General features: G+C 36.8%; 1 protein-coding gene across 5 annotated transcripts in view; it reads right to left on the reverse strand.

Moving 5' to 3' along the window:
* The window catches only part of NRG3 (neuregulin 3), a 667,244-nt gene that overhangs the window by 386,052 nt on the left and 262,428 nt on the right, over positions 1 to 18,764 (reverse strand). The window contains exon 4 of one of the 5 annotated variants that reach the window (XR_011151690.1): positions 8,151 to 9,280. The exons of the other annotated variants lie outside the window; for them this stretch is intronic. The gene's annotated coding sequence lies outside the window, so the exon portion shown is untranslated. Of the gene's footprint in view, positions 1 to 8,150; positions 9,281 to 18,764 lie in introns of those variants that run through there. 5 annotated transcript variants of the gene reach the window in all.

Genomic DNA, 18,764 nt, shown 5'->3' on the forward strand with positions numbered 1-18,764 from the left:
TCTGCACAAAGAGATTTCCATTTGGCTTCCATTCCCAAAATATGAATAGAGCACAAATTTTATTTGGACAAAAAAAGTACATGGTCATTGCAAGTGTCAATAAATATGCTGAAACACTGTTTTAGAAACACTCTTATTTAGTATAAGTTTTTCATTGATAAAGGACATAGATTTTTGCATTTGAAAATGTTCAGAGTAATTTTGGCAGAAGGGGGTAAGAACATTTATCTTTGTGATGTTGCAGCTCTGTAAGGAACAGAATATTCATGGAAAAGCCCACGGTGTCAACCATGGTGGGCAAAAGTAATACTTGTCTTACCTCCTTTTTTTCTACAAAAATGCATAGCACAGACTAGTGAGCATAAAATCACACTGAATGCAATTAAAAATATTGTCTTTTTTCTACTTCAATATTGTCTTATTATTTTTTGTTTAGTTTTAAGAAGAAACAAGTTTGAAATAAGATTAAATCAGTGCTGTAATTCTGCATAACATGATGTAACTTTATACTACTGGGGCAGACCTCAAATTAGAAAAAAAGTCCAATTCCATCCAAGTAAATGTGAATTTTAGGAATTAAGACTGAATCAACTGATTTCAATAGTTTAACAGCTCTCTCAGCGTTACTGAGATATCAGGGGATAAATCAATTCAGATTTCATAGAAAGCGTTTCGATACTAAGGGAAGGAACAGGAGGTGGAACACCCCTCCCTTTTTCCTCACACAGCTCACTTTTTAGGAGACATGTGATATGAATGCTGCAAATATGAAAGGCATAGTTATGGTTCATAGTGGTTCTCTCCATTGTAAGGAAAGAGAGGAAAAAATTGCAAAGAAGGGCACATGAGGCTTGACAAAAAAAACTACATAAGCTCTACAGAAAACCTGGTCCCACTGACATTAACCAAAGTGGGTGATGGAATTTGCATTTACTGTTGCATAATCAAAAAACCCCAACCTACAAACAAACCCAAAGCTAACGAGTGCACAGTTAACTTCTGCCTGTCAGATCCAGCCACTGCTGGCTGTTTAATTACTGAGCACCAACAGCAAGGGGTTCTTTCCCCACCTGCAAGCACAGACACCCCTGGCCCTTTGTGACACACAGCCTGGCATCAAGGCAAGGTTTGTTGTGTTTTCCCCACACCTTTCAGAGGCTTCTGGCAGTAGCATCAGGAAGGTTGCAGTGGAGAAGAGAGAAAACAGGGAATATTCAGAGGTTTATGAGGAGTTTAATCCCTTTTCCAGTCAAAATACTAAAAACTCATCCTTTCACAAAGGCACAAAGTGAATTTAGAGCAAGAAGATTAATCTCTGCCTGTATTCTCTTGTCCTGCTAGGAAAATAACTGAGATGTCTGTAATGACAAGCTCTGCATACAAAATGCTACTTGTGGAAAACAATTCATTATCTTCCTAGAAATCCTGGTCAAGTATCTGTTCTAAGAGAGAGCCTGATTAAGCCACAGACAATAGGAGATGGATACGCTCCAGAAAGGTGGCAACAAGTTTCAGCAACAAAAGGCAGCAAGTAGATGGGAAAAGTATGAAGTGAGGAAGGAATACAGGGTCAGGGTAGAGGAGCTCATATTTTTGCTTGCAGGAGAGCAGAGTGGGAATTCAATCACCAGAAAAGAAGGGAATCTTAATAAAAGAATACCTCTACCAGGAAAATATCGTGTCATTTCACCAGTCTCAACTTCATTCTGTAGTGGTTACCCATTTCTTTATAACAATACTATCATGATTTGTGTATTTTCTGAGAGTAAATGTCCTTCTTTCCTTCACCCAAACAATGAATTTGCAAAAGATTTTTAATACAAATCAAGCCTCTTTTTTCCCCCCCATTTCAGGAACTTTTTTTTTTTTTCTCCAAATAAACTCTACTAAAGACAATAGAAAACAATAAATTGAATATATCAGTTTTCATGTAAGCACAGGTTTTTTTACCAGAGTGCTTTTAAAGCTGGAAAATCCAGAACATGGGATATGAGAGTATTTTAGTCCACAATCAATCCATCATGCTGGCCTACTTTTAGGCAAACGTGTGTTAAGAAAAGAGAAAAGAACATGAAAGGGAGGTAAAAGCAGCAGAGTGTAATAGCTTGTAGTGTGTGAATAGTCCAGCAACTGAACTTTGTAGGCCCACACAAAAAAGAAAAAAGTGAGCTTGTGGGAAAATGTTTCATTTATATTCCTGATAACGAATCACACTGGTTTGCCTTACATAGCTGCAGATTGCCCCTCCACTTTGAGTAACAATGTATAATGATTTTTAGGAAAGGTGAATGGAAAATTCCTCTTCTCTAAATAGATTTCCCAGGTGAAGTAATATAAGAAGAGATAGATTTCTCATGAAGAGCAACATACTGCAGTCTTAACTAAGACTGCCTAGTCTCTGCAGGATCCCAGCAGCAGCACACAGAGAAAATCCCTGTCAGCAATTTTTATTTGCCTTTCACCCCCTACCAGCTCTAATAACACCTGCTAAATTTATTTGCATGCTCGGCTATAGGAAATAAATAAAAAAAAAAGTTGCCTTGAATGATGATTTTTAAATGTCATCTGGATTGCAATATCCTTTGTGTTAGAACAAAGTCAAATACCCTTTCAAGGAGGTCACCATGTTCAAGATTAGGACAGTGGTCCCATTCTTCCTGACAAGTGATGGAAGAGCATCTCCTCACATCAGCCTGTGTTTGTGTTGTTCACAGGTATATTAACTGTTTTGTGAATCCTCTCGACTTCCCCATGAGCCTCAGGGTTTCATCCCACCTGTCCTTCCCTTCCGCTTGGTTCCACCAACACGTGCTTCTTCTTTAACCATAGCACCTCTTACTTGCTCGTTTCCTTAGTTAGTGAAAGCTGCTCGTATTTTTCAAAGGTACAGGAATAAAAGAAGGAGAAAAACCCACAATCCCTCCACATCCAGAGATCCTGTAGCTATGAAAGAGTGTGGGAAAAGCAAAGAGAGAAGTAGACGAGAGATTGACCTTCATGAATGTGAAGGGAATTCTCAGTGCATTGATTTTCCTTGTCATCACCGAATTGTCCTTTGCCCTAACTCCTTGTCATACTACATCCTACCTGGCCTACCTTGTATCAGAAGCTTCCCAGTGGGATTAGTTAGATCAGTGACCAAAAAAAAAAGCATCAATGGAATTAAATTAACTGCCAGAAACAGATTTTTGGCAAGAGGTGAAGTTGGGTGACTGTTACTCATCACAATTAGAGAATCTAAAATTACCATATTAGTAATCAGCCAACTGCTTATTTGTCACTCTATCCCCGAAATTACACATCTGACACACATGGTGCCATTTCAGGAAATGACATCAAAACCATGTAGGCCTTCTTATATAATTCTGATTCTCAGTGGAGTGGAGCATCTGCCCCAGTAATTCCTTGTGTGCCCTATATTCATAAGTACCCACCTTTCTATAAGCATATATTCAGCCTGAATTTATAAAAATTTATACCATCACTTAAAATGTTGTAGATGCACAGTGATTTTCAAAACCACAACATGGCAGTTAAAGGAGATTGCCTGAGAGTTTATGTGGTTTATTTACATTTACTTGCAAATTAATTCTGATTTTCTGCACTCCTGATACGCTAGACAAGAGCAGGAAAGTAGGACAAATCCTTATGACAAGAAAAATGCTAAGCTTGAGGGGAGAAGTACAAAATTAAAGAAAACATGACAGGCCTTTGAATCAGTGGCCTTCCACTCTTGCTGCCATATATTAAAATTTGGGGCAATTGCTTGTAAGGTAGCCTTGTTTCGCTGCAGCTTTTTCAACATGAGCAACTAAGGTACTATAAACAGAAAATCTGTTTGGGGCTGATGTACTTGTGGTTCCTTCTGGTGTGTGCTGAGATACATCCTAGAAAAGAAACTTCAGTTTCAGCAGATCTGAATATTCTGGATCCAAGCCCACTGATAATTCTCTCTGTTTATAAGGCAGCTAAGGAGATTATGTCTGTCTTTTATACCTGCCAAGAAACGTTGGTCTCATACACCACAGAACAATCCATGCACGTCTCCACAGACACCATAAGAACTTGATTAGCATTCATATAGACATGAAAAAGCACTGATAATGACACATCAGCTGATACAGCTCACACAGAGACGCTCCATGGAATCAGCTCCTCCATTTACGGAATGAATTTTTCCCCCCCAAAAAATCAGAGAGATTTTAATATCTCAAATAATATAAAGATGTCTTTTGTGGTGGAACAAAGGAAATAGGTTGATTGACCACACAGAAGTGGCAATAAGGGCTCAAAATGATCAGTTGAGCCAACCATAGATAAACAAAGAATATGTAATCAGCTGCAAATGCCTCTTAGAAACCAAAGTTCACTGCAGAACAAACAAAGAAACACACCATACCCTCCACAATGTGTATTTAATTATGTGGATCTTTAAATTCCTGATGGAAAATTCCATTTAGCTCCTAAAATACATATAACTTATCCTTAATAAATATTTATTCAGGGTTTAAATATTGTGCTCTTACTTAGATGAAAAAAGATTTTTTAGAAAGCAGAATAGAATAGAAAGCAATAGAAAACAATAGAAAGCAGAAAAAACCTCAAGTCCAGGAAATATTTATTTAAATTATTGTAGCTGGTGAATAACTTCAGGTGTTTGGGATGAATACTTCTTTTCTATAATAATTATGCTCTGGCAGGAAGGAGGACATCCAGTATCATCATTGTGATATTCTTTTGTTGCTTGGAAAGCCAAACCCCACACACTTTGTATTATATTTAAGTACAATATAGTAATATCCATAATTTATTTATGTCCTCTTTCGCTAATTTGGCAGCCAAACAGTCAGTATTTTGTACCCTTGTGCCAGTTTGGACAACCCTTCCTTCTGATTCTTTGTCACATGCTACTTCCATATCCATATGCTCTAGGACCATGCTGATGGAAACCTCATTGGGGAGTAGATTCTGGAAGAAGAGAACCCTGTCTATTCAGTGAGATAAACAAACCAGTGAGGTTGCTTCCTCAAATATCTGATAAAAGCCTGGCTCACTGACCACAGAACATGGGCTGTGTAGTTCCTTGTAGGGCAGTTACTCTGGTTCCAGCAATACTGATAAAGAAAAGCTACAGAGAAAGGCAAGTACGGGACCTCTTGTCATTTACAACATTTAGCTGTTGCTTTAGTTCTCTTTAGCCTGTTTGGGACAGCTAAAACTCTCTCCAAGACAATATCCTAGGCAAGCTTTGATGGATACCTAAGTATTTCTATTCAGCATTATTTCTGCTTCCTGTGTGAAGTCATCCTGGTGCAAGGCCTGCATCTGTGGTTGCAGTCTGCTCTCGTGGTTTGGGAGTTTGCACAGCCTGCCTTGGAGCCAGGGCTCACTTTTCAACCATTTTTTATTTAACATTAACGATTAAAGCATGCTCTTGAAACACTTTAAAAACCTCAAAACAAACAGCAAGAATCAAAGCCTAAACCTATTCCCTGATGATAGCAGTCTAAATCCTAGCAGATTTTGAAGTCAGTGTATCTCAGAGGTGTCCACACCCTTTGCACACCATTTGTATCAGTAGGTGTTACTCTGTTCTGAATTGGGCATCTTACCGAGCAAGTATCTCCAAATTCTTAATGTTTTGAGACTGCTGACTCATTGTTTCCTTTGTCTGTTAAACCAAACCCCAATCTCATAAATTGCTTAAAATATTAAAAACCCCAACATTAGAAATGATGCAATATAACCTTCTAGCTTTTCTGAACCTAATAAATGTCTGTCAGTTACAGGGACTGAAAATTAAAGACATAAAGCTTTCAAGAGAATTTTAGGAAATGCATGGATAGGCTGCAGCTTTTCTGAATGTATGCACCTGGGGCATATACCCACATGACTGATCAAAGTTCAGTGAGGCTTTTAGTGTCTTTACATTTTCCTGTCTATCTCTTCCCTAATCCTTTTAAACTTTTCTGGACATTGATCCACAGATGAAAATGTTGAAGCTGAACAAAAACTCAGTTTTGATAAGAGGAAGCACAACAGACTGAACTGCTTTGTTGGGAGCCAGAGAGGATTACAAGGGATTATGTTGTGCTGTTCTTTCCCCCCAAAACTGCAGGGCCTGTGTTCCACTATGAGCCCAATACAGAAATAAGAGATTTGAGGTACACAATTTGATTTCAAATATTGTCAGGAAAACTGTTTTGGAGGGAATGGGATTGGAAAGTAGAGGACTGATGTAATGCTTCCTTCTGCCTTGCTCCCACCACTGCAGACATTAATTTTCCTTCTTTGCATCTTTGATATGAATAAAAACAAACAAACAAACAAACTTTGTTCCATTTCTGAAAACAAGCAAGCGCCTCTCAGTTGGATTTTACTTGTCCATCTGTCCATAATTATATGGCTATCAGCAATATTTATATTTATGAAGATCTAGCGCAACAAAAAGCACAACACAGAACACATCAAAAGCACTCAGTAGAGTGGAAGTAAACAAACATGTTCAGACTAAAACACTGTAAGCTTTTCCCTTGGAGCATTTATTCAATCTGCAGTTGCATAGTACTCCTCAGAATCTTCCTGAAAAATTTTGACTGAATTGAAAGAGCTACACAGCTCCTCCTATATACCATTATACCTGGAGTCTATAAACAAATATAAGTGGTTGAAATTGTTCTAAAACTCAAATAGATATAACCAATTTTAGGGGTTTTTTCCTGCTTCTTGGAAAGAGTAGCAAAAAAAAGCTGTGCTGGCTTTATGCTGCTCTGTGAAGCAGGAGAGCAGCAGCCTGCAATAGCCAGCCCCACAAAACCATCATGGTAAGTGTGTGTTAGATGCTCACACGATGTTGATATCATCTTCATTGTGCATCAGAACTGAAACTCCCTCTAGCATATTCTTCTGATTATTATAAGGACTTAAGTTTATTTAAACACATACCACAAACATCTGCATAGCCACAGATGCTACAAACTTTTAGCTAAAAATGTAGACCTAAAACACCTTTTCTAAATTGTTCTGGGTTTTTTTCCTCATCAGATGTCACCTTCTTACCAGGATATCATGTTTTAAAGTTCAGGTTTTCATTTTAAGAGCTCTGAGATCAGATATCCTAGACAGTCCATGCTTCCATACCGCAATGTACCAAATTGATCCATATTTTTCCCTTTGAGTTTCCTCCTGTGTTAGCCAGCCAATTTCTTTGTTGTACAACCTTCAAAATTTTAATGTGTAAATCTTTCTCATCAGGCATGAATTATGGATATCAAGGAAAAGGTTCAGAAATTGATCCACAATAGTTATCTCTCACTATCATGTAAGCCTTTATCCAAATATTGTATTGCTTTATACAATTGTGTTTGCTTTCTTTTACTCCCATAAATGGTTGAATCCCTCCAAAAAATTTCCTCAACTTATGTTTAAAGTATGTTTCATTAATGGAATTATTGGATTTAAATGGTGCTACGTATCATTCAACATAAAGTCATTTTTGTTTCAGGTGGCAACAGCCCTTTCTTTATATGTCTTATAAGAAAGAAAAGGAAAATAATAAAAGGTGGTTGAAGAGAGCTGTAACATCAAGCAAAAAGGTTTAGTCAAAGAATCTACAGTAGTAACTTTGATATTTATCTGCTCTTTTCTCTGTCAAATGCTGAAATAATGACTGCCTGAATACCACAGCTAACCAGCTTGGGATTTCCTTTATAGTAATTATATCTGAGGACCTATGGCTCCCTAATTGAGCAAAGTATAACTATTTTGCCTACTGTACAAACTATGTTCCAGAGTGCTCTAAGTTAAATGATACAATAGTGGTGATAAAACCTGAAAGTAGAAAGAAAAGATAATACTTAAGAACAGAGAAGCAACATACATTTTCAGTGGACTTCTAAAGACAGGGAGGTGTCACAAAGTTATCCCAAATGTCAGGGATTCTCACAGCAGCAACTGCAAGGTGGTAAATAGGAAAATAAATAAATGTCAGTAGGAAATAACCAGGCAAAAGGGAGGTAAGAGTAGTGACAGGTGTTCCCAAAAATCTCTGTGCTCTATTTTGACACGCAGATTAAAGGAACTACACTAAGCATAGGCACACTGCCTTTCACTAACATTTTTATTGGTGCTGCATTTTCAGAAAGCTCAGATTTTTTAAAAGACCATTGACATTTTGATGTAAGAAGTGCATTGTGGCATCTCTGTATATCTGGATTTTCAGGGCACAATAAACTAATGAAGAAGGTTAATGCAGACTGCCAAAATAAGCTTTTGTAAACTTCAGCAGGGAAGGTCTTGGTACAGAGAAAGCAATACACACAGCCATAGGCACACACACAAAAGCACAGCAGAACAGGAAAGGGAACAAAAATGAAACTAAACTCCAAAGACAGAAATCTGTGTGCGTCTTAGAGAGAGGAATGATGCTAAAGGCTGCTCTGAAGTCAATGAAATGAGGTAGTAAATGCGTTCATCAGTAGGAGGGAAGATGGCAGTAGCACAGAGCAGAGTGAATTCTTTTCTTGGACAGATTGAGCCATTATTGAAAATGGTCAAGGTTATTGCTAAGTAAAAGGTTTCAGAAGGGGGAGAGAGAGCTATTGTGTTTCCCTCACATAAGAGGGCATAACGTGCCTCTCCCATCTGCTCTACCCCCGTTTGCAGCTGAGGTCAGCTTCTTATTCATTATCGATGTTGTAATCAATCATCAATCTCTTCTTGGGCAGAATAAACAGAATACTATCAGGTACTATGTTAATACTGCTTTTACTAGCAAGTTACCTGCAACCATTGCAGATCTTAAAAGTACTTATTATTGTGACGCTGTTCCCAGAGGGGATTCTGTACCTCAGACCCAAGCAAACAGAGGGGAAACCCCATGCAAGGAGCTATTCCCCAAATGTCAGCACACAGGATATCCTGTGACGTCACTGTATGATGCACAGGGAGGCACATCTCTGCATCTACTGCTAATAATGTTATGCACAGCATTTCATCAAGAGTTTTCAGCAGTCCAAGTTTCCAGAAGTTACCAAGCGTTTTAGCAATTTGCAGTCAGGAAAGCCATTTGAGTATGTAAAAGGAGCATACAGAAGAAAGGAAAAACAAGCAATGCACACCAGTGTAGTCCAAATGCAGTGTGTCAGTCGCAAGAAACTGGAACAATGAGGCTGGACTGGAATGCACAAAGAGCATAGATGCAGTGTACCTGGGATCCTGTCCTTTCTGTAACAGCAAGAGAGGTGGTTCAGAGGCAGGAACAGGAAGAGCCAGTAACATCCTATCCATGAGGCATGAAAGACAAGGGAGACAAAGCTGAGAGATTTTGGCTCACTGTAAGAAACGAAGAGGGATTTAACTGTAATACAGTGTTCCTATAGGTAATATGAACTATGTTGTCTTACATGTTCTTGTTCTCTACTTCTATGACTATTATTGCAAAAGGACATTATTTTATCTTTTAAGCTTGTCTAGTGACAATGCTGCCTGTGAATGACATGGCACATAAAAAGGCACACTCTGCTTGTGCTGGCCAGGAGCACTGGCACATTTCTGCAGTTGTACAGGTATATGTTTTTATAAATACCATTAGAGATCTTTCATAAAAATATAATGCTTAGGAATGTGTAATATTTAAACTATTGAATATTACAATGTTAGATTTATTTATCATGTCAACAATTTGTCAACACACGAGCTGAATCAATATTACATTTCTTACATCATTATATTCAGTTAAATATTAAATACTTTTTTGAACCTACAAATAAAAATCATGTATATGTACATCAAACTACAAAATGAAAATTATACTATGCTGGGGACATTATAATATTTATACATAAAACATTACAATCCAATAAAAATGTATCACAATGTTAATTTTTGACTCAAGCATCAGATGTCTTATTTCAATTTATAATTTGTTTTCAATAAACTTTCTGAAAATGTTCATTAAACATGCAAACTATCTGCAACATAGTAAGTCTGTAATTTGGACAAATTCCAGAAAACCTGCAGGGTTTTAGTCTTGATTTATGCAACACATAGAAATGGACAGAAATTATTCAAATGCATTTATAACTCACTTGTCAGTGATTCTGCCAAAGAATGGGAGTACTGAATTCCTACAGATAATACCTAAAGAATAAAATTGGTCAACTGATATATATTGATTTTCTTTGCATGTGAGATGAGAATTACTATAAGTTGGAAAGCTATGTATGCCCATAATAATTTGCTATTTTAACCCACATTTCATGTTAACATTCCTATGGATGCTGTTTCTCTTACACATATACTCATGGAAAAAAGACAGCAGCTGCATTTCTTTTTAATTTCAGAATCAATTAAAACTGAAACACATTCAGCATATCACACTTTGGTATTCCATTGATCTATCATAATTGCACTACTATAATTGAAATTGTGACTGCTGAACTGCTTTCTTTAATAAGGGGGATGGGCACTAGAAGCTAAACCAGCCCCAAAATTCAGAATAGATAAACTGGGGGGTTGGTAGAAGATAGAGAAACCACTATGAGATCCACAGAATGTATGATGAGCAAGAAGTAAAGGTGAGAATAATTAACACATAAATTAAAAATAAAAAATAAACCCTAAAACATATGTCCAATATTTAGGACACAGAGAATTCGGGGGTGTGAAAGTAATTTCTTGCTACATTTTTTGCACTTAAGGTTCATAATTTTTCATGAGATTAAAAAAAAAAAAAAGATGAAAATCTACATTTGGATAAAAAAGGATGAATATTTTGTTTCCAGTTTATTCATCTGCTGAGAGAACAGACTCAAGATAAAAGGCTGATTAGCCACTTAAATGAAAAGCTATGCAAGCACCACAGAGCTGTAGTTCTAGGGTAACCACAGAGCAGCACTTCATCCTTATTATGATTGTGAGTGAATATCACACCAGAGAAAGATGAAACATTGTCACCTTATACCATCCTGTATTTACAACCATCTCAGAACTCATAAAGTTGTTCATGAATGTTGTTCCCTTCCCTTATTCTCACAAAAAATCTCTAAGATGGGACTTTTTTGTGGATGCAGTTATTATTGGGGGGTAGAGAAAATTACTTTTTTGTCCAAGCTTCCATAATTTCCTGAAGAACCCAAAGGTCAGGCATTCCTATGAAGCTTAGAGCGCTCATGAGCAAAATGTGTCAAGTCTGGACACAGGCAAGATTTCAAGCCTAAGAATACCTTTAAAAAGGAGTTTGCATTTTGGCACTGGGAATTAAGGGTCTCCTGCTTTTCCTTGAAAATCACACATCTGTATATTCCCACAGTACAGATGAGAAGGACCTTCTATAGGGTCAGATCTCTACTGATTTAAAGCTCACAAACTCACAAAGGAGTAAACATTATCCTGCTTGAGGAACATGAGCAGAGGAGATGGAAAACAGTTGTGAAAGTGTATTACAGAGGGAGGCTGCTTATTTTACTGCTGAATATAGAGACACGAGATGCATTTTGCAGACTTCTGAGTGCCAGTTTAAAAACTTAATTGATGAATGATTCTGTCACTGGTATCAACTAACAGACTGTACTCTGGGATGTATAACCCTGCTGACACCACCACACTGCAGCATTAGGGTGGTATTGCAGGGAACAGAAAAAGGGTGTGTGTCAATCCTCCTTCCTGTGCTTCACAAGTTCCCAAACCGAGAATCAATAGCAAACAGCTTATGAATCAGACTTGAATATAATTTTATATGTTAAGGCAGGTGGGCATGTTCCAAGGAAATATGATGTTCTGTAAATGGATAACTGAGAAAGTTGAAGGATTCCTTGTTGGGTATTAGGATTTAAATGTAAAAATGTACAGTTTCTGAAGTTTTCAAGCTATGATTAGAGGACAATGTAGGAGAAAGGCAATATGCTTTGTTTAGAGCTGAAAGAAATAACGTCTGCATCATAAAACTTTAATATGCAAAGTTACCCAGTTACTTTTAAATTAAAAGCCCCTGACTAGTCCTCACTATTGTAACTTCCTATTTTCACACTTTTAAGTTCTCCACAACGTTTTGCCTCATGCTATTATCTCCAAAGGACTTTGATGAGGTTATTAGAGCAGTGGGTGAACTGGAGTTGTGCAGACATGAACAACTGTAAAGCAGCAGTACAAAACCCTCACTAAGTCACAGGAATTTATAGCTCAGGGAGCCATAACTGTGCAAAGAGAAACAATAAAATGCAGTTATGCTCAACCACCTGGGTATATTTTCCTACAGAGTCAACTAAAATTTTAATAGAAAAGTGTATACAATTAAATTATGCTATTTAGTAGTGTACAAGGTTGGGTTTGATGATGAAACAGGTTTGACAAGGGAACAGGAAGGTTCTACACAATGACTTGAATTTCTCTTCTATTAAATGAAAATACCCTTTTTGCTTTCCCTGTATTGTTGTTTGTAATTTTTATTATCTTACAGGGTACTATATTACTTTTATTAGACTAATTACTGAAAGCTTCTTTTAAGACAAGATAGAACACCTCTGTCCTTTTGTGTGCCAAAATGATAACAATGTATACAAAGATTCCTGCTTTTTTGATTCCTGTAATTTGCTTGAGCAAACAATTTTGATTTATTGCTATGTTTTCTCTTCCACATATTATTGCAACTGTCTTCTTTTGCTCTTTTACTCCAAGCCAGGCCAGAAAGAAGAAGAAATGACATTAGAACATCTTTTTTAAGGAACTACTTGCAACCTACAAGATTTACAGGGCAGCAGCTAGTAACAAAACAGACATATTTTTGTCATGGCTAGAGACCAATGGGCAGAAAAGCCTGGTGGGATAGACTTCCATGACACTGTATCTGTGGTACAGCTTCAAATTTGACAGAAGCTTTTTTTCCAGATACTGGATACTGAAAGCTCCTTTTGAAGGCTGAGAATAGAAATACCTAGGTGGTTGGCAGAAGGGAAGAAAAGCAAAACTAGTAATTTGAGATTTTGCTTAAAGTACACACTCGTTTGGGCTGAATCACAGGCATTCAACACTTGGAGATCGGCTAGACTATTAGATAGTTCTCTCTGTAAATCTTTTTAGGACCAGGACTATGTGAGCTAAGCAGGGAATCATGCAGGAATCTCAAAAGTTAGTGCCTTGTCATTTGAATTGAGATGTAAAAGACGTGAAAAGAATGGGAAATTCCAGGTGACCACAACTGACCTTACTGTTCCTACTGTCTGGTTACAAAACCAGCACTTCCTTCTGCGACTAAATATGGGCAAACTTATCATTTGGTTCTCCACGCCCTCTCAGGGTCCCTCTCCTCTTTATTGGTAGAACAGCAAATTTATGTGTTATTTATTTCTACAATGAACTTGTGAGACTGGTAACTTGCTTTTCACTAACAGAGGGATTATAAAAAGATGTAGATTTAACACTGTTGCTTAGGAAAAACAGAGAATTTATATAAAGACTGTTATATGAAATGTTGAAAGTTCTGGAGTGGGTAGTTCAATGCTGGTGGTTAAAGTCAAGTGTTCAGGGTTTTAACCGGATTAGTGAATTCAGAACTCATGTTAGCAAAGTGTTTTCTTCTAAAAGGTAACTTCTTACAACATCATATTCTCAACACTTCTCCCCCACCCCAAAGAATCAAATCTGTTGCTGTAGGTCAGTACTTTTTGTACAGTAACTGCAGTCATTACTTAAGTTCTGCAGCTGTACTTGAATACATGAACAGCTTCAAACTTGTTTAGCAGCCCATTCAACCTTTAAGAATGCAAAAAACTCTGTTTCTCTCATACCTTCTAAATAGCGTGCCATAAATATCTCATCTTACCACCAGCATCACCACAAGATAAAAATGGTAAAACATTTTATATTATTTACATGAATCTCAAGCGAATTCTAAAGTTTCCATGGCAAAACACATTCATCTGGTATTTTTCACAACATTTATTAATTTATTCAAAATCTCTATCTGAAATTCCATGCACATGAGCACAGAAAATGCTAACAGATCAAAATGTACTAAATTCCCAAAAATACAATCTTATATCACTACCATCTTGACACACTCCCATGCAAAACTCATGGATAATTATCTCAACAGAAGAGCTTAAAAAGTGAATGACCCACTCTGCTTGTTCTAAGAAGGCAACTGAACAGATTTGAATAATATGGGTACAACAGATGCCAAACAAGCTCATTATTCAATATTCTCCCTAAAAAAAAAAAAAAAAAAATCTCTTGTTTATATTCCCAAAGTGGTTTTAGATTTTAGTCTACAAAGTTGTTTGGGGCAGGAAAATTCAGGTCCTATAAAGTTCCCCACTGCATGGGGCTGCAGCCAGTAGGACTGCAAATCTCCTGCTGGATTCCCGTCCCTATAAACAGTGGAATTGAAGGGTACCATGCTGAGGAGCAGTTGAAATTACAGCTCACCACTGATGACACCAGCCAGCTCTGTCACAAGAAAGGATTAATTATTTGTTTGGAACAGATTATGCTGCTTTGTTGAAATCCTCTTCAAGGTGGGGGAATCAGGAGAAGGCCACCCTGTTCTTTGAGTGCAGCGTGCTTAAGCAGATGGGACTATACATATGGATGAAATAATTAAGATTCAATGTGTAAATGAACTACGCATTCTGCCCTCCCTGCAATTAAGAGATTTTACTTTCGGCTACAGAAGCATACTCCTACAAAACCCAATGCAAAATAACGACAAAGAACTTTCTATATGTTAAGCTAAAAAAACACTCCAAAGAGGAAAGTAAGGCATGATATGCCATAACTATTTTTTCAGCACAGTAACAGCAGAAACATAAAGGTGTTACTCCAGAACAGGAATTAGTTTCACTCATGTTTATATATTGATCTCTAAGTTTTGTAACACTCTACCTTCAATAAAAACAACCATTTTAATTTTTCCTTTAAGAAAAATATCTTATAAGACTAGATATTCAAGGAATCTGAAGTAATAGAAATTAGAACACCAGCTGGGCTACACCACATTTTCTGATGGAAAAGCATAATAGTGATCTTTAATATTTTCAACTATGATAATGACAGTCAAGGGCTTGCTGACAAATATTAAAGAGTGAATTTAACCTTTAACCCAAGTGTAGACATTAAAATCATACTCTGAAAACTTTCCTAGAACAACACTCTGCTCCCTAATTATTTAGTAGCTATTCTAGATGATCTTCAATTTGAATCCCTTTATAATAAAGGCTAATCACATTTTATCTGCTACTTTACCTTAATTGAATTTTCCAATCAATTTTATTAGTTTCCCAGTAAATGCAATATTTTCTCTGAACTATAGATTTGGGATTGGCATATTTAATTATGGTATTTTTGACCATGTATTCCTTTGAAACCTTTCCAAACCAGGATGAAAGCATATTTTTCATTATCTGTGATAGTGTTAAATGACCAATACACATTATTAAAAGTTCTCAATCCTTGACAGAACCTCATGCAAAATCTGGGTTTCCTGCAGTCATAAAACCAAATGAAAATAGACAGATGACACATTCCTGAAAAGTCAAGAGAACTTTTGTAGAGATTTTTCAATCCACTATTGGATCTTTATAACTGACTGTGGTTTTGGAGAAAAATATCATTAAACATGCAATTTTATAAGGTTAAAATGTATCCTATGATATGGTGGTGACTAATTACTTTAAATATAAAGTATTTGGTTTGACAATAACAGGAAAACGTCTGCTTTCACCTAGGAAGAAATCAACAAATAACACTTAAGAACTGGTTCACCACTAGCTCTGATTCTGGGGAGAAGGAGGGATTCAATGTACCTGTTAAATGCAAATGAGATGTAGGTTTCTGAAGTTCAGTCTTATTCTAAAAGTGTTCCTTCTGCTCATAATCAGTCAGAAATTACAACTCTACTTAAGGGAAATTACATCCATCATTTCAAGTTAATATACATTAAATGAATGATAGAGATTTAATCCAAACAAGACGTCTGAGATTCTGTTCCTGTTTCTCCTTCTGGATAACATATATTTGATTTGACTATGCATTTAAGAGCTGAGCTCTCGTCTGTCACTCATCCTGACAGCCCTTCACTGATACTCTCTGTTCTGAGAATAATAAAAGCTCTGAAGGCTCCTTAACCCCACACTGAAGAGAGAAAGATGGAAATGGACTCAGCCAGCTGCCACCAGAAAATTTTTGGATGCCCTTGCTAAAATGGGAACCAAAGATTCTCGCATAAGCATTCCAGAAAAGGTAACTGGCTTTGAATGACCTTCAAAATCAGATCAGTAATTTCCAATTTTATAGTCTTTTAACAAGGTATTAGCAGCTATATTCTCAGTTGTGGTATACATGATGAACTGTCATCTTTCTAAGAAAGCACCTTCATATAATCAGAGAGTTTGAACTCTAATCAAATGAGAATATAGAAAATATGCTTAGAAAGATGATGATTTCAAAATCTGATCACTTTCTTGCATACCACTCAAAACACAGTAAACTCATGGCAGTTACATCTCTTCTCCCTCTCTAGCCCAACAGTTGCATATGTTGAAAGATGAAGAAGGTGACAGTTTCAGCCAGAATATTTCATGGCCCTGTAATCTGTGCAAACCTTTGGGTTGTGGGTGGAGCCAGTTCATACATAGCCAACTGCTTTACTGGGAAATCTTGGAGATAGCTTGCCTGGATTCCTGTATATTATGGAAATTTGGACACTATTTTAGAATGTGAGAGAACCAGAAAGCCTCATGAAGCAAATGAGAGAGTTTGACCTCAAAGCAAATGAAAATATTCCAACCACTAACATATCTAAACTTCATCCTAAAATATCAGGTTCTCTTTTTGGAAGGAAAGACTCTCTTCTCCTGAATATTCTGTTCTATAAGAGGGTTCAGGGCTTTGAGTCAAGTCAGATGAGCTCATGAATTTTTTAGGAAAAAGAGCATAATACTAAACTTTTGGTTTGTGCCCTGGCTTGTGTAAATGCCATTCAAAAGTGCCTAACCTTTCTCTGTGTATTTTTAAAAACCTAGAACACGTAGCTTTAGTAGGGACAGCTCTGGTCTTATAAGTCTCCATTTTGAATCTTGTTTACCATTATCATTAGTCTGGGCTCTTCTCTTAGAAGACAACCCTTTCCTTCACATATTGTATAAATGCTAAAAAAAAATTACTTATTAAAATAGATGCTAAAATGACTGCCTTTAAGAGTTGGCCAAAGTGGTTTAACTAAAGATTTTTCAAGTGAATAATGCTTTTTAAGTCAGACAGAAAAGAACTATTAAGCAATATCATTTTAACTGGTCCAGGGCGCACTCTCTTTTCTGTTGATACACAGAGGAAACCTAAGTTGAAAATCTTTTTCAATCAATTACATTTCAGGTACATGGAAACATTCAGAATGTTTTGTTTTCACTTTGTCATGGAAGGAAAAAGACCCAGAAAGCTCAATGTTACCACAAAAAAGTTGTTTCTGGACCATCTTCTGCAGTTACTAATCAATGCAGTGCTGTAATCTTCAAGATTACTTTTGAAGAGGAGGCCAAAACAGATGCTGACTGGGAGAGCTTTTAATAACAATATCATTATGTGTGAAGCTGTACCATGTTTTCATCTGTTTCTTGTGTGCTGACTGCCTTCGGGAGGTGTGGGAGGAGCATGTGATTGAAGAATTATTACAATTGTTAAATATAGAAGGAATATTTTTCAAACTCTCAGATGGGAGTTGGAGTTAAAATTCCTTTCAAACTCTTACCAGTAAGACTTCTGGGAATTTTATATATTTTTAAAAAATTCCCAAGGGCATTCTACCGACTTTGCTGGATTTATTTTTGCTTGTATGCCTACTTACCGCATGAAGAGAGGGAAAAAGAAATTAACATCAAGAGCATGAAGAAACTTATTCAACAGGGAAATTTTAAATCTGCTGTGGCCCACCTGACAACACTGCACTGGACAGAACCTGGATCACAGCAGACAACTCCGACTGAATGCTGCAGTTTAAGTGACATTTTGTGTGTGCAAGGAGGAATAACGCAAATCAAAAACTCCCAAGAAATTAAGAAAATAGGGAAAGAAATACATCACATAAATGGTTCCCAGTCTCTCATGAGATTCATTCATGAAAATGTTGCAAACATTTAACATAATTGAGCATAGACCCCTTTATGCTTTGGTTGCATACAAAACCAGAAATTCAGCAGGCTTGGTATAGCAGCAACAAGATTCAGATAGTCAGAAAAATGAGGCATTAGAACTAATGTAAAGTTACCTGCTTCATGGGAACAGTTTGTATAAAAACATTACAAATATGTGGAAGAGCATGGATGTGAAAACAAACAATAAATCAGATTTTGAAGGTTAATGTGTCCTTTAAATAAACAGCAGAATTGGGGTGATCCCTTCTCTTCTGGTTGCACTGGTGGTGATATCTCACAGTTATGATGATAGATAAGCATGCTAAGGAAGCAATCATCCATGTAAATTTGTCTGACATCAACAAGAATCAAGAAAAGGGAGGCAAAGCAAGCTTCTACTTTCAATAGAGAATAAATACGGTGTTAGAGTAGAGCATTTGTCAATACCCAGGCACAAAGAATGTAATATTTAAAAACTCAAAGCGTTAAATGTAGCAGTCCTTCATCACACAGAAATCCTGCTGAGGACAATGCAAGTCTTGCTTGATGAAAGGCTGACAAATCTATCCCAGAGACAGGATAAAACAAATAGTGGTTACTTCTGCTTGTTTCATACTGTCACACTTAAACATAAATGGGTGA

Source organism: Aphelocoma coerulescens, chromosome 6 (assembly GCF_041296385.1).
Source record: "Aphelocoma coerulescens isolate FSJ_1873_10779 chromosome 6, UR_Acoe_1.0, whole genome shotgun sequence".
Classification (NCBI taxonomy): Eukaryota; Metazoa; Chordata; class Aves; order Passeriformes; family Corvidae; genus Aphelocoma; species Aphelocoma coerulescens.